Raw genomic sequence first — 23,585 nt, 5'->3', positions numbered from 1 at the left:
CTGCATCGATAGTGGTCGTTGAGAGCCCTCTCTTTCCACCCAGATCGCGCTGCCAGGGTCCGGAACTCCAGTGCGAAGTCCTGCGCCATTCTCGTCACCTGCCGGAGATGGAACAACCGTTCACCCGCCTCTCTCCCTTCATGGGGATGATCGAACACTGCTCAGAAGCGGCGGATGAAATCGGCGTAGCTGCCCTGGGTGGGTCCCTCTGTGTTCTAGACAGCGGTGGTCCACTCCAGGGCTTTCCCGGACAGGCAGGAGACGAGCGAGGAGATCTTCTGGGCATCTGTCGGCGCAGGATGGATCGCCTAGAGCACAGGTGTCGAACCGGTTCCACAAACGGCCGAGTGTCTGCAGGTTTTTGGTTTTTCCTATAAATTGGTTCCTAGTTCATACCTACACAACCAGGTGAGGGTAGAAACTAACCAATCAGTGACCTAATTAACAAATCAAGTACAAGGAGAGAGCAAACACCTGCAGACACTCGGCCCTCCGTGGAACCGGTTTGACACCTCTGGCCTAGAGTACGATGTCCACTTGTAGTAGGAAACCTTGGCAGCGGGATGTGTATCGCCCCCACGCCGGGCGACACAACCGCTTCTGCAACACCGGCCTCGCCTTCGGCTCCTTGTTGTTCCATTTAATCGTAGGTGTGTTATTCTGTAATGACTTCGAGGGAAGGAGAAGCAGGAGAACAAGGCGATGCGTATTTGCTGTGTTTAATTATAGAGACATCGGCGAAGCTTAACAGTACTCTTATTACAAAGAGAGACAATAACATACAAAGACGGGAAGCAGAGGGAACATATATACTGGGGGGAATGATGAAGATGGGAACCAGGTGCGCTAAACAAGACACAGGTGAAATGCATAATGAGATGGGCGGCGGTTTTAGAAGGCCGGTGACATCGAACGCTGGAGCCTGTACGCTGCATGGGGAGGACAGGCAGCAGAGGGCGCAGTGGTCACAACAATACTATATGTCCATGTGCATAAATGCTTTTAAAGAGCCACTGTAAATATGTTTTATTGGAAGTTACATTGAAAAATAATAGATTGATTGAAATCATAGCACACGCAACCCAAAACATATAATTTCCTTTTGCGGTTTAGGATTTTAATTGTTTCTCATATCTCTCCAAGAGGTCGCAGCATTCAGGAAGTCAGAATCTTGTTATTTCAGTGAGGGGAGACTTCACTTCTCATGAAACGTATCTTTAATGTCTCCTCTTTGTGTTCATAAGTATTCATAAAACTGTCAGAATCTATCAATAATGTCTTTGGGAGATGAAAGTACCTTCTCAATAACAGAATTAAGTGTCATTTGATCGCTGTCCATTTTATGCAGTTGTTTCACACCAAACAAAAGTACTTTAAGATGAACAATGAATAATTGGCTAAAGTTGACGCAGCAAAATGTAGAATTCTTCACCAAACGTTTAGACCAGAGAGTTAAGACCAGATTTAAACAGGACTTCTCCTTGACTTCCCTTACCGAACAACACCGGTAATATTTGCTAGTGGAGGGTGGTTTAGGGTGGGAAGGATAGTACTGCGAGTGTCTAAAGTGAGTATGAGATTACAAGTTATTGCGAACTGACAGAGGGACCGCCGAGAAAGTTTAAATGGTGAACAACTCAGGCACTCGGAAACCAATTTTAGAGATATTTGAAACATTGTCTTAAAACCTTAAAAACAGATGTCTACTGGTCATGTTTTGCTTGTATTTATGCTAGTAGTACAGTTAAAAACATAGATATTGCCCCTTTAAATACAACGCAAATTTGTCTTGCCAGTCCATCTTATTCTGCCATTTGCTTTCTTTCCAGATGTCTGGAAAGATATGATCCAGCCACTCAGATAAGACTTAAGTGTCCATCATTAAAGATGGGGATGTATCTGCACCGTGGTCAGAGATTACAATGTCGTGGTACTTAATGTTATTGCTGAGGAGGGAGTAATTTAGTATAATAGAAAAAGAGTGAAGAGTGTGTTGTGGAAATTACCACAAATGATGAAGAAAAGGCTGAATACTCAAACTGAACCTTTATTAATACAGCAATTGTGCTTCATGGATTTGCGTGTCATCATTTTGCAGGGGCCATGCTAATCTACTCTGTATCGATCAAATGTTTTGTATATGTGCTGCCAAAGTGAGCAATACAACAATTGCAGGAAAGAGTGGTTACAGTCTCGTATGGAACACATTGCTTGTTGAATGAAGTCCTGACCCATGTTCAGTAGAATCTTGGTGATGGGTCAAACACCCATTCCCACGGAGCTAAATGACCATTGTAAATGATCCTTTCAAGACAGATGGGCTATATACTTACAGAACAATGAATAGATACAAGGCTATCCTCAGGTCAAACCAAGACCTCTTAACCGATTAACAGAGAGACCTATAATCTGTTAATTAATTTCACAGATGTAAACAAACAAAGGCCTGTTCATTATTATTGTCATATATAAAATTTCCTTTTCCACAAGTCCTACACTTAAATGTTTCTAGTACAAACATTTTCTGGGTGGCAGGTTCAAACAGGGTTTGTTTTTGACAAGAAGAACCCAAAGTTTTACTATTTCATGATTTTAGCTGCAGCAGTCACAATGTACAGGTTTTGGTGGCAGCCTTCACCTGCATTTGGAAGACAATAGACATCTAGTCAATTGTAGAGATGGCATCTAATTTTGTTACTGCTTTACAATCATTGATCATTTTCAACTATTTTGCAGTTTTTGTTTAACATACCTTGTCAGTGGCAATGCAACAAGGAGCGGATCAGGTCCAGTTTGACTTGGAGCATTGAGTGATATTGGAGTGGGCCAGGAGGCTGTTGCTTAATATCCCTCCAGTACCACTCCTGTACCTCTCCAGTACCACACCAGTACATCTCCACTACCACCCTATTACCTCTCCGGTACCACTCCAGTAACACTCCAGTACCTCTCCAGTACCACTCCAGTTCCACTCCAGTACCACTCACTTCACTTGGTCAGTTCATGCTTGGCCCTGCATGCATTTGTAGGATAGTTGTGTGCTGCTCAGCTCATTGATTAAGCTGTCATTGAGTTTACAAAATAATGTCATAAAGAAACTAATGAAACACACAGGTGTAATGGAGGTGTCTTACAGAGATTAGGTAGACCAACAGAAGGTTTATAATCAGGCTTACTGGTGTTATTTTAAGGTGACCTATTACTAGGCTAGTAAAGCGTCCAGAGAACGAGAATCAGCAGCAACGAACTTAGAAGAATGGAAACGGTTTTCAAAAGAATGTTCTGCGCGTAACTCCCCGGCAATGTGACAAAAGAAAAAGAAGCGCAAAACTCACCCTGAACGAAGTGCGTTGGCTATAGGCCCTGGTAGAGATACTGACTCCACTAGCAGACCTCATCGATGAAATGCTGAAAGAATTGTTCTGTTGCTAATAAAGAACACTTTGTCAATAGACTATGTATCAGAACGCCTCCACTCGGTACAAGAAGAACTAAGAAGACAAATATCTTGGCTTTTTAATGCCATTTTAATTGTGTTCTAAACATGTACATTTAGTGTTATATTTTATAAAGCCTAGATGCAAAATGTTCCTTAAATGCTTAGTACTTCATTTTCCTGGCAGCCTAAAGGTATCCAAAATGCTTTACTGTTTCTTCATAAACTACATATATATATTTTAAATAATAAGCTAAAATAGCATAATCTATTCAACCTTATGTGTTACATCCCCCGATAGAGGATATACAGTATCTCACAAAACTGAGTACCACCCTCACATTTTTGCAAATATTTGATGATATCTTTTCATGTTACAACACTGAAGAAATTACACTTTGTTACAATGTAAAGTAGTGAGTGTACCGCTTGTGTAAATTTGCTGTCCCCTCAAAATAACTCGACACCGTTAATGTCTAAACCGCTGGCGACAAAAGTGAGTACACCCCTAAGTGAAAATGCCCAAATTGGGCTCAATTGGTCAATATTTTGTGTGGCCACCATTATTTTCCAGCACTGCCTTAATTCTCTTGGGCATATAGTTCACCTGAGTGTCACAGGCTGCCACTGGTGTCCTCTTCCACTCCTCCAGATGCTCAGTAGGGTTTATGTCTGGAGACATGCTTGGCCAGTACATCACCTTTACCCTCTGCTTCTTTAGCAAGGCAGTGGTCATCTTGGAGGTGTGTTTGGGGTCGTTATCATGTTGGAATACTGCCCTGTGGCCCAGTATCTGAAGGGAGAGGATCATGCTCTGTTTCAGTATGTCACAGTATGTTTCACAGTACAGGCATTCATGGTTCCCTCAGTAAACTGTTGCTCCCCAGTTCCGGCAGCACTCATGCAGCCCCAGACCATGACACTCCCACCACCATGCTTGACTGTAGGCAAGACACACTTGTCATTGTACTCCTCACCTGGTTGCCGCCACACACACATGACACCATCTAAACCAAATAAGTTTATCATCAGACCACAGGAAATGGTTCCAGTAATCCATGTCCTTAGTCTGCTTGTCTTCAGCAAACTGTTTGTGGGCTTTCTTGCTTTCATCTTTAGAAGAGGCTTCCTTCTGGGATGACAGCCATGCAGACCAATTTGATGCAGTGCGTGGAATATGGTCTGAGCACTGACAGGCTGACCCCCCATCCCTTCTACCTCGGCAAAACAATGCTGGCAGCACTCATACGTCTATTTCCCAAAGATAACCTCTTCATATGACGCTGAGCATGTGCACTCAACTTCTTTGGTCGACCATGGCAAGGCCTGTTCTGAGTGGAACCTGTCCTGTTAAACCACTGTATGGTCTTGGCCACCGTGCTGCAGCTCAGTTTCAGGGACTTGGCAATCTTCTTATAGGCTGGGCCATCTTTGTATAGAGCAAATCTTTTTTTTTTTCCAGATCCTTAGAGAGTTCTTTGCCATGAGGTGCCATGTTGAACTTCCAGTGACCAGTATGAGGGAGTGTGAGAGCGATGATACCAAATTTAACACACCTGCTCCCCATTCATTCCTGAGACCTTGTAACACTAACAAGTCACATGACACCGGGGAGAGAAAATGGCTAATTGGGCCCAAAGTGTCATTTCTTCAGTGTTGTCACATGAAAAGATATAATGAAATATTTGCAAAAATGTGAGGGTAAGGACATTGTCTTTTCCATATATCAAATAAGTCCTCCATATGTGTTCTACAGAATTAAACAACGGCTGTATAAATAACAACTTGCAGTATCTTTTGAATAACTGTTTAAATCCCTTTCATCTGAAATGTCCTTTTTTAGACCTCAATGTACACATTCTGTAGATTACAAATCTTGTATTAATTCCAATTATCTGAAAAAAATAAAAATAAGTTACATTTGTGCTTTTACACATAATAGTAGAAATATTCACAAATAAACATTCTATCTGTCTTACATTCACATTATGTCTGAAGGTAGATGATAACAATTCAGCCAATTATTTTTATCAGTCTTCCTGCAATTCATTGAGGTTTGAAGTCCATTATCTTTGCAAACCAGTACATCCCAAAAAAAACTGGATTTGTAGATTTGAGAAGAAAACTAATAGTAGGTAACCTAGAAATAATGTCTGAGCTCTTTCAATTGGTCATATGTTCCACACAAATGAGGAAAATGTCATTACGTTACTTCAAACCAGTGTTCTTCCTGCTACACTCTTTTTTTTTATTTATCCCAGTCCCTGCTAGCAGGGAAATCTGAAAAACCTTTTCCATAGAAAAATAAGTACTGTTTGTTACATGTAGACAGCTTCTATGGGTGTTCCACTCCTTCATGTAGAATCAGTCCATTCTCATAATGGATATGGGTTAATCAGCCTAGAGGTCTGACTCTGCCAAGACTCCTGATTCAGCACACGTTCTGTGCCCTTCTGTGCTCTCTTCCAGCCTCTCCTGATCACTGCCTGCAAGGGCTCGTAAATCTCCAGGGACCACGAAGTCAAGCAAACAACATCAGCACCAATGGTGCTGCTAATGACAATGCAATGAGAGAGAAAGAGGGTGTAGAGAGAGGCATAATCCCTTCAGTGTCCTGAGAGGACAAAGAGTCCAAAGATTGCAGATGGTTGTGAAATTATTTTAACACAGTTATATCTGGTGTTTTTGTGTGGGCTGTTGTGTCTCGTCCTGTCATGGTTGTGTCCTGTTTTCGTGTGTGTAATGTTGTTTTCTGTTTTGTAGCCTTACATAGTGGCATTCTCATAATTTGAGTAGAATTACAGCTCTTTTACTCAAAGGTCTCCCCCTTGCTCTCATTGTGATAGGTGAGCAATAACAACGGTGACACTGATAAAGTAGACACTGACATACAGCTCCTTAGTCATTTTGACAAAGTTCGTTCTGTGCTCCTCCTTAGTCTTGTGGAGATAGCTTAGTCTGTTTGTGTGAGACAGGAAACAGTAGGTGTGGGAGACTGACTCAGTGCCAGCAGTGTGTGTGTGTGTGTGTGTGTGTGTGTGTGTGTGTGCGCGTGTGTGGTGTTTAGCCCTGCCACTTGACATGACGTTCTGGAAACTGACCAGGGGAAGCCAGCCAAATTCATTAGCATCATGTACTCTGTTGGACGAGACAGTTTTCTGTACTGTCCCCGAACAAAACTGACAGAGACATATGCCTGGAACATTCCCACTGTATCATCCTCACCCCACAGTGTTGTCATACAGGAGTTGAATAGGAAGATTGAGCAGAAGTTAGCTCACCCCTACAGGGTTGTGTCCATTTGACCACAGAGGAAAATAGGTCACCGATGTTCTCATCTTTCTGACTCAGACCTTGACAACAGACCAAAATAGTTCACGTGATAAAATAGGGCAACTCCTTTTATTTGTTAGATAAATGTTGTGTATGGTCTCTGGTTGAAAAGGTTAGCCATATTATATAATGTTACATACAGTATCTGCATAGCTTCTCCTGCTTTTGACTTTCAGGCTGGTTTTTCAGCCTGGCAGAAAAAGGGCACCTCATTAACAAGTGATAAATTATCGAAATAAAAAAGACAACGCTTATGCGAAACAAAAGGTGCGGCTTTCATTTTGGTTCTCCATTCAGATATGAGGTGCAATAAGTCAGTACTGAGTAGAATGTTAACCACCATCTTTTATAGCACATTTTAATTTGATGCATATTCTTTTCTATTCACATGGACCAACCAGTGTATTTTAGCAGGCAAAACTTGGATGACCGGATGCAGATTGGTAGTTAATAATTTGTTGATAGTAAATTATTCTTTGCCCTGGCCAATAAACATGACCCTACCATGACTTTTTTGTTGCATCTTTTCCCTTCAAGTATTTGACCTTACAGATTTTTTTTTTAAAATAATGCATTATATCAATGTCTTCTATGACCTTCTTCAAGGTTTTTCTTTTTTATCTTTGTATTCATCTTCACATATTGGCTCATCTTTATTACAGTCCACAAAGACTGATCCCGCTGAATAAAGAAAACACAGGCTGTTTTAATACACACTGTGCAACTACATTGTGTATCGCTCCATTACTTGTGACGCCATGAAAAATTCAGTGACTTGATTACCACATCCTTCCATCCTACTGTTGATGAGAGGAGAGATTCCCTGTGAAGGTTATTAATTTTATCACAGTTGTTACACAACTTTGTTTATTTATCTGTGTAGTTCTTGCCACATCATTAAAAAAGAGCCTGCCTAATCTTATGCTATCTGTTGAGGAAACTGAGAGAAGTCCATACACAGCTCTGGAAAAAATGAAGAGACCACTGCAAAATTATCACTTTCTCTGGTTTTACAATTCATAGGTACAGGTGCTGGTCAAATAATTAGAATATCATCAAAAAGCTCATTTATTTGGAGGATTGTGAAACAAAACCCATTCAAAAATGTGGGGGAGATTCACAAAGATTTGACTGCAGCTGGAGACAGTGCTTCAAGAACCACCACGCACAGACCAGTGGGGATTTCTTTAAGACTGCAAGGGAAGCTCGGCTTCCCCTATAATGTCAAAAAAATTATGATAAATACACTCTCCTAAAGGATTATTAGGAACACCATACTAATACTGTGTTTGACCCCCTTTCGCCTTCAGAACTGCTTTAATTGTATGTGGCATTGATTCAACAAGGTGCTGAAAGCATTCTTTAGAAATGTTGGCCCATATTGATAGGATAGCATCTTGCAGTTGATGGAGATTTGTGGGATGGACATCCAGGGCACGAAGCTCCCGTTCCACCCCATCCCAAAGATGCTCTTTTGGGTTGAGATCTGGTGACTGTGGGGGCCATTTCAGTACAGTGAACTCATTGTCATGTTCAAGAAACCAATTTGAAATGATTTGGGCTTTGTGACATGGTGCATTATCCTGCTGGAAGTAGCCATCAGAGGATGGGTACATGGTGGTCATAAAGGGATGGACATGGTCAGAAACAATGCTCAGGTAGGCCGTGGCATTTAAACGATGCCCAATTGGCACTAAGGGGCCTAAAGTGTGCCAAGAAAACATCCCCCACACCATTACACCACCACCACCAGCCTGCACAGTGGTAACAAGGCTTGATGGATCCATGTTCTCATTCTGTTTACGCCAAATTCTGACTCTACCATCTGAATGTCTCAACAGAAATCGAGACTCATCAGACCAGGCAACATTCTTCCAGTCTTCAACTGTCCAATTTTGATGAGCTCGTGCAATTTGTAGCCTCTTTTTCCTATTTTTAGTGGAGATGAGTGGTACCCGGTGGGGTCTTCTGCTGTTGTAGCCCATCCGCCTCAAGGTTGTGCGTGTTGTGGCTTCACAAATGCTTTGCTGAATACCTTGGTTGTAACGAGTGGTTATTTCAGTCAAAGTTGCTCTTCTATCAGCTTGAATCAGTCCGCCCATTCTCCTCTGACCTCTAGCATGAACAAGGCATTTTTGCCCACAGGACTGCCGCATACTGGATGTTTTTCCCTTTTCACACCATTCTTTGTAAACCCTAGAAATGATTGTGCGTGAAAATCCCAGTAACTAAGCAGAATGTGAAATACTCAGACCGGCCCGTCTGGGGTATTGTAAAGAGGTAGATGCGATATGCCAGACCCAACAATGCAGAAGAGCATTGTTGGGTCTGGAAAAATTTGGGTCTGGAAACATTTGACTAGCCAGAGAAGATGACGTTACTGACCTTACATTCCTCTACGGTCCAATCCTTATGTTTTTATACAAACTTCAGCCTGGTTCTTCTTTGTTTTTCATTGATGAAGGGCTCTCTTCTAGCTTTGCATGATTTCAGCCCTGCCCCTTTCGAACATTTAGCATGCACTTCACCCCAGCTGCTGTTTGCCATTCTTTTTGTAGGTCACTTGATGTCATCCTACGGTTGTTGAGTGACCTTCGAATGAGTTGACGGTCATCTCAGCCAGTGGACAGTCGTTTTCGCCCTCTGCCAGTCTGTAGCTTTGTTGGCCGCAATGTCTGTTGCTTGACCTTGTTCTTATGAACCGCCATCTTTGATATTTTCAGGATGGAAGCAACCTTAGATTTGGTTCAGGTAATCACCTAATCAGTACCTGTGCCCTGTGCTTGTGCTTGAATTGAACAGGCACTGGAATGGAATGGCTGCTATACATTTAGAGATGTGGTCTCTTAATTTTTTCCAGAGCTGTGTAAAAGAACATACAATGTTCCTAATGAAATACAGATTTTACTAACTGATGAATAATCCGGGCGCAGTAAACGTAGTCATTTCTTTTGTCTTTTTTTTGTATACACAGTATTCTTTGTTTCTGCATGGTAGCTGTTTTCTATTTTTCATTGTGTACAAACATCATGATTTGAAACCGTGTTATTGCAAATTTGTTTTGTTGTTGCATTCAAATTAAGTAGGATTAGTCAAGCCGTTTCTGATTTTAGGGTCTCGTTGAGGTGTCTCACAACACCAATGAAGAATAGAGAATGTGTGTCGAATGGAGCCTCATTACATGCATAGTGCACTATTCTTTATGCACATACAACCTCGTTGACCCTGGTAAAATGTAGTACGCTGTGTAGAGAATATTGTGTGCTGGGGACACAACCAGAGCATCTCATAAACCACCAAAGCTTTTAAAAAGCTCTTTAAGCATTTTTTGCCTCACTGAACTGTCGGGAAAGAAATAATCTGAATACTTTTTTGCTTAAGCAGCAAGAGAAAGAGTTGGTATGGTATAGTTGCTGAATTTCAAACCCTACACAACACATCAGACACTGGACGTGTGTCCCAAATGGTACCCTATTCTATATGTACCTGTACTTTTACATTGAGGGCTGGTATTGCAGACACACAGACATGGATTAAGCCCGGTCTTGGACAAAAACATCAAGTTCAATAGAAAGCTCCACTGAGCTTGTTGTTTTAGACCTAGACTAGGCTTAATCCATGTCTGCGAAACCAGCCCTTAATGTGATTTAGTTTAAGCTTGTCAGTCCCATTATACAACAGTGATGAATCAAAAGTAAGGCCTTTACTCAGCTTTCATTTTCTGTCTCACACATAGGATCATATTCTTTATCTAGTGCACTACTTTGGACGAGGGCTTGTTCAGTGACACAATGAAAGTGGTTGCTCAAACGTGGGAATGGTTCCAAACGTTGCGGCAACATTCATTTGTCACTATTACAAATGTAAAAAATTATTCTTTAGATTTTCTCCCTTCCCAATTAAGCAACGTCCACATTCTGATTAGGACATAGCCATGTTTCAGCCATTCCACAGATGCAGGAGAATGGTAACCATGCCCCCAGCCAACCAAACCGTTCTGCTTCGTATCACGTTACTCGCTCCGTCAGCTTTTCATCAGTACACATGTGCTGTGGGGGAAAATATTTCCTGGTCACGACTGAGCTACCAAAATATGTTTCACAAGACAGTAATGTGACAAGGCAGCACCATCCAACATCCACCTATCCCCAAAAACTATCGTAATTTTGTACACGTGAAGGCTTTTTTTTTTGGTGGGGGGGTAGATCAGCCATGAGTGAGCAGGCATTATCTGTCTGTAAACCATCTACAGTGGGGAGAACAAGTATTTGATACACTGACAATTTTGCAGGTTTTCCCACTTACAAAGCATGTAGAGGGCTGTCATTTTTATCATAGGTACTCTTCAACTGTAAGTGATGGAATGTAAAACAACAATCCAGAAAATCACATTGTATGATTTTTAAGGAATTCATTTGCGTTTTATTGCATGACATAAGTATTTGATACATCAGAAAAGCAGAACGTAATATTTGGTACAGAAACCTTTGTTTGCAATCCTTGCGTGCACTGCAGGATTTTAATCCATGACAGTGTCGTGTGTTACTAATGGTTTTCTTCAAGACTGTGGTCCCAGCTCTCTTCAGGTCATTGACCAGGTCCTGCCGTGTAGTTCTGGGCTGATCCCTCACCTTCCTCATGATCATTGATGCCCCACGAGGTGAGATCTTGCATGGAGCCCCAGACCAAGAGAGATTGACCATCTTTAACGTCTTCCATTTTCTTATAATTGCGGCAACAGTTGTTGCCTTCTCACCAAGCTGCTTGCCTATTGTCCTGTAGCCCATCCCAGCATTGTGCAGGTCTACAATTTTCTCCCTGATGTCCTTACACAGCTCTCTGGTCTTGGCCATGGTGGAGAGGTTGTAGTCTGTTTGATTGAGTGTGTGGACAGGTAACGAGTTCAAACAGGTGCAGTTAATAAAGGTAATGAGGGGAGAACAGGAGGGCTTCTTAAAGAAAAACTAACAGGTCTGTGAGAGCTGGAATTCTTACTGGTTGGTAGATCAAATACCTATGTAATGCAATAAAATGCAAATGAATTATTTAAAAACCGTACAATGTGATTTTCTAGATTTTATTTTAGATTGCGTCTCTCACAGTTGATGTGTACCTACGATAAAAATTACAGACCTCTACATGCTTTGTTAGTAGGAAAACCTGCAAAATCGGCAGTGTATCAGATACTTGTTCTCCCCATTGTATATTATGAGCATTACAACTCTGTTTTATTGTGCGTGCACAACTACACCCCGGCACAGACCCACCTCACATTGACACACGCCTGCAATCAAACACAAAAGTACAATTGACAGCAATTCCCGACAGCACAGCAGTAGGCACTGGGACCCAAAACCCCGGACAAATATATTAGGCTGTGAATCAGTGGAATGGCAGACTAAAGGGGAAACGTTAGGCATGAATAAACCTGTACCTTAGTTCCCTCGGCCGTCACAGGCCTGCAGAGCTGTGTTCCTCCTCATTAATACATTCCATTATATTCATTGTATTCATTATTCATTGTCTTCTTAATTCATCACACTACTTGTGTGTGTTAGTATGTACATATATAGCATGGTATGGCCAGAAGCAAGGTGGGATCTTGCCCATCTTTGGGTGATGGTCCCTCTTCACTAGCCACTTTCTGAGCCCTGAATAAGGGACTGTAAGAGGAGGTACCGTCTGCACAAGCTAATAGCAAACACCAGGTTTCCCCCCCTTAAATCCTTTGGGATACCACTTCCACAAGGTTGTGTCGTTTAATGCAATTTCCCTCTGTGCCTGACCTAAAGTACACTGACCACCACGGACCTCAACGCTACTGCCGGCACCATCAATATACATATACAGGTGCTGGTCATAAAATTAGAATATCATCAAAAAGTTGATTTATTTCAGTAATTCCATTCAAAAAGTGAAACTTGCATATTATATTCATTCATTACACACAGACTGATATATTTCAAATGTTTATTCCCATTAATTGTGATGATTATAACTGACAACTAATGAAAATCTCAGAAAATTTGAATATTACTTAAGACCAATACAAAAAAAGGATTTTTAGAAATGTTGGCCAACTGAAAAGTATGAACATGAAAAGTATGAGCATGTACAGCACTCAATACTTAGTTGGGGCTCCTTTTGCCTGAATTACTGCAGCAATACGGCGTGGCATGGAGTCGATCAGTCTGTGGCACTGCTCAGATGTTATGAGAGCCCAGGTTGCTCTGATAGTGGCCTTCAGCTCTTCTGCATTGTTCGGTCTGGCATATCGCATCTTCCTCTTCACAATACCCCATAGATTTTCTATAGGGTTAAGGTCAGGCGAGTTTGCTGGCCAATTAAGAACAGGGATACCATTGTCCTTAAACCAGGTACTGGTAGCTTTGGCACTGTGTGCAGGTGCCAAGTCCTATTGGAAAATGAAATCTGCATCTCCATAAAGTTGGTCAGCAGCAGGAAGCATGAAGTGCTCTAAAACTTCCTGGGAGACCTTGGACCTCAGAAAACACAGTGGACCAACACCAGCAGATGACATGGCACCCCATACCATCACTGACTGTGGAAACTTTACACTGGACTTCAAGCAATGTGGATTCTGTGCCTCTCCTCTCTTCTTCCAGACTCTGCGACCCTGATTTCCAAAGGAAATGCACATTTTAATTTCATCAGAGAACATAACTTTGGACCAGTCAGGAGCAGTCCAGTCCTTTTTGTCTTTAGCCCAGGCGAGACGCTTCTGACGCTGTGTCTTGTTCAAGAGTGGCTTGACACAAGGAATGCAACAGCTGAAACCCATGTCTTGCATATGTCTGTGCATGGTGGTTCTTGAAGCACTGACTCCAGCTGCAGTACACTCTTTGTGAATCTCCCCCACATTTCACAATCCTCTCCAGGGTGCGGTTATCCCTATTGCTTGTACACTTTTTTCTACCACATTTTTCCTTCCCTTCACCTCTCTATTAATGTGCTTGGGCACAGAGCTCTGTGAACAGCTAGCCTCTTAAGCTATGACCTTTTGTGTCTTGCCCTCCTTGTGCAAGGTGCCAATGGTCGTCTTTTGGACAGCTGTCCAGCAGTCTTCCCCATTATTGTGTTGCCTACAGAACTAGAGAGACCATATAAAGGCCTTTGCAGGTGTTTTGGGTTAATTAGCTGATTAGAGTGTGGCACCAGGTGTCTTCAATATTGAACCTTTTCACACTATTCAAATTTTCTGAGATACTGAATTTGGGGTTTTCATTAGTTGTCAGTTATAATCATCAAAATTAAAAGTAATAAACACTTGAAATATATCAGTCTGTGTGGAATGAATGTATACATTATACAAGTTTCACTTTTTGAATGGAATTACTGAAATAAATCAACTTTTTGATGATATTCAAATGTTATGACCAGCACCTGTACATACCTAAGCTCACTTATGCTTACACAACCAGATGACATGCATGCATACCCATAACCTTCTTTACATTGATGCACACTTACATTCTCTCTCTCTCTCTCTCTCTCTCACTCACACACACACACACACACACACATATTCCTAAACTATAACTGAGCAGCTTCTTGACCCAACCCAACCCCACATAGTAATGCCTCAACCTAAAATCGACCCTGACACCCAACTCAAGTCCCTCTTAACTCCACCCCTTGAAATTCCTGAGATTTAACCATCTTTCCCAATACACTACATATTTTAAATGTTCCCCTGCAATGCATATCTTTGTTGTGGTGCTTTACTAAATATTTCTCTCTTCCTATTTATACCATCTTTTCTGTTGATTGACCTTGATTCTTTTAAATCAACAACGAGTACTGTCTGTATATTCACCTCAACAGAAATACCATGACCCAACAACCTATTCTGAACATGATTCACTAGTCATGTTCCCGCAAGTGAACAGTTCCAGAACAGATGGTCCACGGACTCTATTTCATTGTGACAAAGTCTGCACAGTGCTGACTTTTCAAGTCCTGATATATTGTGAATTTTGAAGTATTTCATATAATATTTCATACTGGAGAGAAGGTATTGAAACATCCAAAGTTGTTTTTTATATAATTCCATTCACTTGAGAATTTGTTCACAACTATTCTGAATTCTACATGATGTATCAGTCAAACAATATACAGCTCTGGAAAAAATTAAGAGACCACTCCTAAATTTTTGTTAAATCAGGATCTCTACATGTATGGCAGCCATTCCATTCCAGTGTCTGTTAAATTCCAACACAGGCACACTTTAATTTACTTAATGAGGTACTGATTAGGTGATTACCGGAACCAAATCAGATTTAATGAGGAAAAGGCCTGAAGTCGTGCAAAGCTAGAAAAAAGCCCTTCTTCAATGAGAGGGAAAAAAGAGCCAGGCTGAAGTTTGCAAAAGAGCATAATGCTTGGACCGTGGAGGAATGGAGTGCGGTCATCTTCTCTGACGAGTCACATTTTTAGCTTTGCCCAAAACCTGGTCATCTAAGGGTTAGACGGAGACATGGAGAGGCCTACAAGCCACTGTCTCGTACCCACTGTAAAATTTGGTGGAGGATCGGTGATGATCTGGGGATGCTTCAGCAAGGCTGGAATCGGGCAGATTTGTCTTTGTGAAGGACACATGAATCAAGCCAAGTACAAGGTTATCCTGGAAGAACACCTGCTTCCTTCTGCTCTGATAATGTTCCCCAACTCTGAGAATTGTTTTTTCCAGCAGGACAATGCTCCATGCCACACTGCCAGGTCAATCAAGGTGTGGATTGAGGACCACCAGATCAAGACCCTGTCATGGCCAGCCCAATCTCCATACCTGAACCCCATTGAAAACCTCTGGAATTTGTTCAAGAGGAAGATGGATGTTCACAAACCATCAAACAAAGCCGAGCTACTTGAATTTTTGTGCCGGGAGTGGCATAAAGTCACCCAACAGCAATGTGAAAGAATGGTGGAGAGCATGCCAAGATGCATGAAATGGGATTAAAAATCGGTGTTATTCCACCAAATATTGATTTCTGAACTCTTCATAAGTTAAAACATTAGTATTTGGTTGTTGAAAAATGAATATGAATTTGTTTTCTTTGCATTATTTGAGGTCTGAAACAATGCATATTTATTTGGTTATTTTGAACAGTTGTTATTTTCTACAAATAAATACTCTGAATTAAAATATTTTTATTTGCTATTTGGAGTCAGTAGTTAATAGAATAAAACAAAACTGTCCATTTTACTCAAAAACATACCTATGAATTGTAAAACCAGAGAAACTGAGAATTTTACAGTGGTCTCTTAATTTTTTCCAGAGCAGTATACTGGTCATTTCTGTCAGTCTTTTACTGGTATAGCGCTTTGAATCCATCGCAAAACATTATATAGGCCTATTTCATCTCTAAAACCCAGATCACGTGACAGACAAATGTCAACAGCATCATTATTGCACACGTAATTTTGAAGTGATCAGTTCACACTAGGCGCGCCATTACTGCAAACTTTATTCTTTGTTTATTTAGTTATATTGACACCTTGCTAGGAACTTGTTGGAATTGTGGTGAAAAGTACAGTTGTGCTCATAAGTTTGCATACCCTGGCAGATATTGGGAAATTTAGGCATTGATTTTAAAAATATGACTGATCATGCAAAAACGCTTCCGAGGTAACTCATTGTTGAAAGATATCAGTCAGGAGAAGGGTACAAAATAATTTTGAAGTAATTTTTGTGACATTATTCAGCTCTGTCCCAGTCTGTAATTAGTGTTATTTGCATCGTCAAAATTAATCAATGGAAACAGTTCCTATCACAATCGCAAAGCTGCAATGCAAGCGGAAAACTACTCCAAAACACTTCAAACTACATTCAGTAGTCTGTCGCGTTGCATCGATTTTTTTAAAACTGTACACTCATGAAACAGCCAGCGGAATTGGCTGAATTCAAACTGGCACTAACGAACTATTTTCTATAGCCATCATACATAGCTTCTATTTTTCGGCAGTGATGTCATTGAGGTGAGAATGAACTTTAACCCCAAAAAGCTATGTGAACATAGGTTTTTTCACCTAGCTTTTAAAAATTGCTGGTAGTTTACACAATATTATTGCTATATTTTAGCTTTTTATATTTCTTAGTTCTTACTTATGTAGATGTTGTGTGCCATGTCAAAAGAATGTCATTGTGCTGGATCATGCTGTGTTATTTGGTGCATTTGCTAAATAAACTTCTGGAGTTCCATTGTTGGGATTGACTTCTGCCTGATCAAATCTTGAAATCAAATGTTCTTTTCCTGACTTGTTTTACAAGTCAAAACACTGTGGGTATGTGAGTGTTTGACTATTTGTAATACAAATACAACTTCATAATTCGTTTTTAACAGGTGTAAAGTTAACTAACTTGTCAGTTTAACTGCAACCTATTGTACTGATTGGATTTACACATCTATATGTTCTGCCTGAAATGGCTAATACTGTCATGCTAGCTGATGCATGCACACAAGCTAGCTAACAAAAATTTTCAACTATCCAGGTTTCAGAAGATTCATTTTAACTTAACAAAACAGGGATGGACCTTAATCTAGATCAGCACATCAATAGGCTCTGTGCACAAGCGTATGGACGAACTTCCGCTTTAGCCAGATGTCGGCATATAATTTTCCGGTTTACTTAAGGCGATCACCCGCGTCTCCCAAAATTAAAGTTTTTAGTAGATGTCTCCAAGACCTGCCTAAAATATTCATTAGTGATGTCCATCGAATTGTTGATGCCTGGTCCCCTGCTCCAACAAGCAAGCGGAACAAGGGATTCAAACTCTACGTATCAAGTTAACTCCACAACTACGAGGGTAAGTAGTTTACTGTGGTGTGCCGGCCGGCTATCGGCTAAGCTAGTTAGCGATGTGTTCCTTTTTAGTGTAGTATTAGGCAGGACAATAGAATGCATAAATATTCACCCTATCCTCAAAAACGGCAAAAAAATGCTAGCTGAGCTGGAACGCTAACGCGTCCCCATAGCAAATGAATTGAAACGAACCTTCGTTCAGCCTCTTCAACCTGAATGAAGCTTAAAATTCCATAGCCTCAAAAAAGCATCAAAACAGGTCTCCTCTTTTATTTTACTACTGTAACCTCATTTCACAATGAAACTGAAAAATAACAACTGGCATAGGAAGTAAACATCTGGTCCTATATGGTATTAATTGCGCTTAAACCTGCATTACGTGGAAGTATATAAAAAATTGCCTTTTCTGACTATTTCTAGTCTAGCGTTTGAAGTCATTGAATGGCACAAGTATATAAGTATATAAAAAATTGCCTTTTCTGACTATTTCTAGTCTAGCGTTTGAAGTCATTGAATGGCGCAAGCCATATTTTATCAAAAAGAGGACATTCTCCTGATTAAAATGATGCCCCACTTGTACCTTGAAACTAATATGAGTCACGTACATTACATTTCTTTTTTTTTCGTACAACAGCATCACTCATCTTGTTGTTTAGGTGTTTACTAATGCGGATGAGTATTAGTAAATAAACCGGAAACTGCAATACCGACTTCTAGACAAAAGCGGAAGTTCCTCACTACGCTGGTGCACAGAGTCTATTGTATTATGATTTGGATGTTTGACATTACTTGTTCGCATAATATCAGTTCATTTTAATATGTATTTTTCTTGCTGGGAACTAGCTAGCTAAATTGTTGACATAGCAGCAAATTTACTTTTTATTCCGTTTGATTCATTCAACATAAACAACCTTGTTTGGAATGGGTGGTGATCAGTGTGTAGGTTATGGTAATTAAGTTTTAGCAGCAGTATTAAACATCCAAGTGAGCCATATAACATTAGGTGATGCTCAGTTCTGTTGTCACAACAGATCTGGCTAACTTAAGTAGGGAAAAGAGGAGATTGATTAGCAATTTGTAAAAACAATGGAGTCAAATCGGTCTGAAACACCTTACGTTATTACATAAACATTTGTGGAAGTACATATTGTAATCACATTTTGTGATCAAAATAGCTCTGGAACTTTGATATAGTAGCTTGCAAATGTTGATGGATTATAGAAGTGGCTAGGTTTTCAGCAAATCTGTTTTAAAGTATGCTAGATATGATTTATATATACACTCACCTAAAGGATTATTAGGAACACCTGTTCAATTTCTCATTAATGCAATTATCTAATCAACCAATCACATGGCAGTTGCTTCAATGCATTTAGTGGTGTGGTCCTGGTCAAGACAATCTCCTGAACTCCAAACTGAATGTCAGAATGGGAAAGGAAGGTGATTTAAGCAATTTTGAGCATGGCATGGTTGTTGGTGCCAGACGGGCCGGTCTGAGTATTTCACAATCTGCTCAGTTACTGGGATTTTCACGCACAACCATTTCTAGGGTTTACAAAAAATGGTGTGAAAAGGGAAAAACATCCAGTATGCGGCAGTCCTGTGTGCGAAAATGCCTTGTTGATGCTAGAGGTCAGAAGAGAATGGGCGGACTGATTCAAGCTGATAGAAGAGCAACTTTGACTGAAATAACCACTCGTTACAACCGAGGTATGCAGCAAAGCATTTGTGAAGCCACAACACACACAACCTTGAGGCGGATGAGCTACAGCAGCAGAAGACCCCACTGGGTACCACTCATCTCCACTACAAATAGGAAAAAGAGTCTACAATTTGCACAAGCTCACCAAAATTGAACAGTTGAAGACTGGAAGAATGTTGCCTGGTCTGATGAGTCTCGATTTCTGTTGAGACATTCAGATGGTAAAGTCAGAATTTGGCATAAACAGAATGAGAACATGGATCCATCATGCCTTGTTACCACTGTGCAGGCTGGTGGTGGTGGTGTAATGGTGTGGGGGATGTTTTCTTGGCACACTTTAGGCACCTTAGTGCCAATTGGGCATCGTTTAAATGTCACGGCCTACCTGAGCATTGTTTCTGACCATGTCCATCCCTTTATGACCACCATGTACCCATCCTCGGATGGCTACTTCCAGCAGGATAATGCACCATGTCACAAAGCTTGAATCATTTCAAATTGGTTTCTTGAACATGACAATGAGTTCACTGTACTGAAATGGCCCCCACAGTCACCAGATCTCAACCCAATAGAGCATCTTTGGGATGTGGTGGAACGGGAGCTTCGTGCCCTGGATGTGCATCCCACAAATCTCCATCAACTGCAAGATGCTATCCTATCAATATGGGCCAACATTTCTAAAGAATGCTTTCAGCACCTTGTTGAATCAATGCCACGTAGAATGAAGGCAGTTCTGAAGGCGAAAGGGGGTCAAACACAGTATTAGTATTGTGTTCCTAATAATCCTTTAGGTGAGGGTATATATATATATATGGCTCTGTGTAAATATAAATATATATATATATATATATATATATATAAATATATATATAAATATATATATATATATATATATATATATATATATATATATATATATATATATATATATATATATATAAATACATATATGTATATGTATGTATGTATATGTATAAACATTTGCTTCTATACAGTATTACTGAAACATGAAAAGTGATACCAGTATTTAGTAAACAATATATGGTACTGTTTGTGAGTGTCTGCTGCACAAAAAGTTTCAGCATGGTATTAAATGGCATGACTTCAGAAGTTGTCCTAGGCAAGATATTGGACATATTGGGACGTTTTTCTGACTGGAACAACATGGGAATTAAACAAATTGAATACAACTTGACACCTGATGTCTGTGGCTTTGACAAAAATTCAAGCTTTCATGCCGGGGCACTAAAATTCACATTTTTGTTTTTATTTCTGTCTCAAAACTGACCTTTGTCTTTCTTAGGGAATATACATACTATTGACTTTTGTTATCTTGAAGAGGTCATAGCCTATAAAGAAAATAGGATGTATTTACTCTATTTCATCACATTTTTCTTCACACCTCCCTATGCTCCCTACATGCTCACACGCGTATAATCACATACAACAAACCCCCACACACAGTCATTTCAATCTTCTCTGAGTTCATAGCTTCCCTTTCAAATCTCTCCTGTGGAATGGAGCATGTGCAAGGCAATAAATGGACTGCCTGCTCGGAAACAATGAGAATTTCTTCAGATCTGACAAAGATCAATCTTGGCTGTGAGCAAGGCAGGCATACTCAGCCTGCCAGCTGGGTGCAATGCACTCTGATTCTATCCAAACCATGAACCTTTAGAGACACACTCACACATTTTCTGGTCTCTTTCTCACATTTCTTTTTTTTCTTCCCATGATATAGCCCTCTCTAGCTGTCTGTCTCAGATTCTCCCTCTCGGTCCGCATTGAAATTGGAATTTCCCAGAGGATCAATATTTATTGTGTAAACATATGCAGGGACAGCTGACTTCCGGGGAAGAGAATTACCTAAAGCAATCTTTTTAGCTCATGTTTATTATTTGTTTGTGCAATTTGCACAATTCCACATCACTGAAGATAAATGGTACATTCATTTAAATAATAAAATAAACGAATAATACTGGAGTAACAAAATGGGCAAATCATGATCCATACAGGATGACAATAACCAATATGAACCATACCTTTAGGCACTTGTACACCACCTCTACTGAAGTTGTATTTCCAGGGGGACAGGTTGGCTTGGCAGAGCGGTGACAGTCTCTAAATCTAAGATGTCAGAGGTAACTATCAAGAGATAATGTCCTCTCTCTTCTGTACAACCCACATACCAAGGCACAGTGCAACCATTGGAAAAAAAGTGCTAGATGCTCAGATCACAAATTACTGTCTCAGCAAATTGCCGTCAGTCTGTATTATCAGGTCACCAGCGATTTCTTCTCCACATTAGAAAGTATTGAAAGTGACATCAGTCAGTCCAGTCAGACACAAAGTTCACAGGTTCAAATGTACCATATCAAATGCTGAAAAGGCTTTCATGAAAACAGCCTCTAAAGTTCAAACATCAGGGGAGAGATAAAAGGTACACCATTTCTCACTATAAGAAAAGATGTCAGTTTATTCTGAAAGCCAGGGATAGGCAACATCTTCACTGTCCTTGTTTATTCTATTTCAGCTAGTCGTTATTGTGTTTTTAGACCCAAATCCCTTAGCTCAACACCATTCATATTTTATTTAATTTACTTCATATCAACCTCAACTCATCCAGGGCCAACCTGAAAAGGGGCATCAAGATGGCTAAACACAACCTGCAGTTTGAGGAGCACTTCGAACCCCCGAATATCCACCACAGATGTGTCGTCTGCCCTGAGCATGGTGAATGCATGCAAGACTGCTGGTCCTGATGGTGTCCCCGGGCGTGTGCTCAGAGCATTTGCTGGGCAACTAGCCCAGGTCGAACAGAAGATGCCATCTCCACAGCTTTACACTCTGCCCTGACCCACCTGGACAAAACCAACACCTGTGTGAGAATGCTATTCATAGACTTTAGCTCAGCATTCAACATGTTCAACCCCTCTAGGCTGGTCAACAGACTCCATGACCTGGGGATCAGCCCCTCTCTCTGCAACTGGTCCTGAACACTGCTGTTCCACAAGGCTGTGTGCTGAGCCCTCTCCTTTACTCCCTCTTCACCCACAACTGTGTTCCTGTACACAGTTCCAACACCATCGTCAAGTTCGCAGACAACACCACAGTGGTTGGCCTGATCAATGACGAGTCACTACAGGGAGGAGGTCAAGCGCCTGGCGGATGGTGCGCTGACGACCACCTGGCCCTCAACACAATGAAAAGAGCTCATTGTGGATTACAGGAAGTCTAAAGGCTGCAGTCACGCCCCAGTTCCCATCAATGGCACTGAGATGGAGCGTATATCCAGCTTCAAATTTCTGGGTTTCCATATCTCCGAGGACCCCTCCTGGACCCTCAACTCCTCAGCCCTATTCAAAAAGGCGCAGCAGTACCTGTACTTTTTGAGGAGGCTGAAGAAAGCCTGCCTGTCCTCCAATCAAGATCATTCTGACTGACTGTGCCTCAGTGTGGTTTAATGGTTGCTCTGTTGCCAATAAGAAGGCCCTGCAATGGGTGGTGAAAACCACCCAGCACATCACTGGTGCCCAGCTTCCAGCCATCATAGACCTCCAGCGCAGGTAGTGTCTGCGCAAGGCGCCCAGAATAACCAGGGACCCTTCACATCTTTCCCACAAGTGTTTTGCCCTCCTACCATCAGGCAGGTTGTTCAGGTCTTTTCGTTACCGCACCAGCAAGCTTGGGAACAGTTTCTTTCCATATACTGTAACATATGCTGAACTCTGTGACCCAGAGAACTCTGTGATCTCCGTGACCCATCAATAACCATACACCTACCCCCCCCCCCCCCCCGCGCCCATCAGGGACCTTGTTCCACTACTCTGACACTGACTTGCAAAGTCTGATAATGGATGTTTTCAGTTGTAACAGGTACGTGTCTAGCTCAGGAACCTCACTGCTGCTATCACTGCATTTTGCACCTACATGCACTTTACACATTCAGTTTGCCTCTTTGCACATCTAGAATTGCCATTGTGCTTGCATCTTTGCATCCCGGTTGCACATGCTTCCATACTCTTTGAAATTGCCTCAACTGCACATCTACTGTAGACTACCATTTAGAATATCCATTTGATCGCAAACAACTACTATGCCACTTGTAACATAAACTATACTTAAAACCTGTAAATGTTCTGCCCTCCTCCATTTGCCTTAATTGCACATTTAGTACTGCCATTTGTACTGTATTTCCCTTCACTGCACATCTATACATTCCACTTGTTATATACTTACAGTGGATATAAAGTCTACACACCCCTGTTAAAATGCAATTTTTTTGTGATATAC

General features: G+C 41.1%; 1 non-coding gene across 1 annotated transcript; it reads right to left on the bottom strand.

Moving 5' to 3' along the window:
• Nucleotides 1-2,053: 2,053 nt before the first annotated feature.
• LOC114840991 lies at nucleotides 2,054-2,161 on the bottom strand. Its single transcript, XR_003782980.2, has one exon. It is a non-coding gene; the product is annotated as a U6 spliceosomal RNA (small nuclear RNA).
• Between the last annotated feature and the right edge of the window lie 21,424 nt (nucleotides 2,162-23,585).

This window comes from Esox lucius, chromosome 15 (assembly GCF_011004845.1).
Source record: "Esox lucius isolate fEsoLuc1 chromosome 15, fEsoLuc1.pri, whole genome shotgun sequence".
Classification (NCBI taxonomy): Eukaryota; Metazoa; Chordata; class Actinopteri; order Esociformes; family Esocidae; genus Esox; species Esox lucius.
Note: the sequence above shows the minus strand (reverse complement) of the source record. Positions and strands in the feature narration are given on the sequence as shown.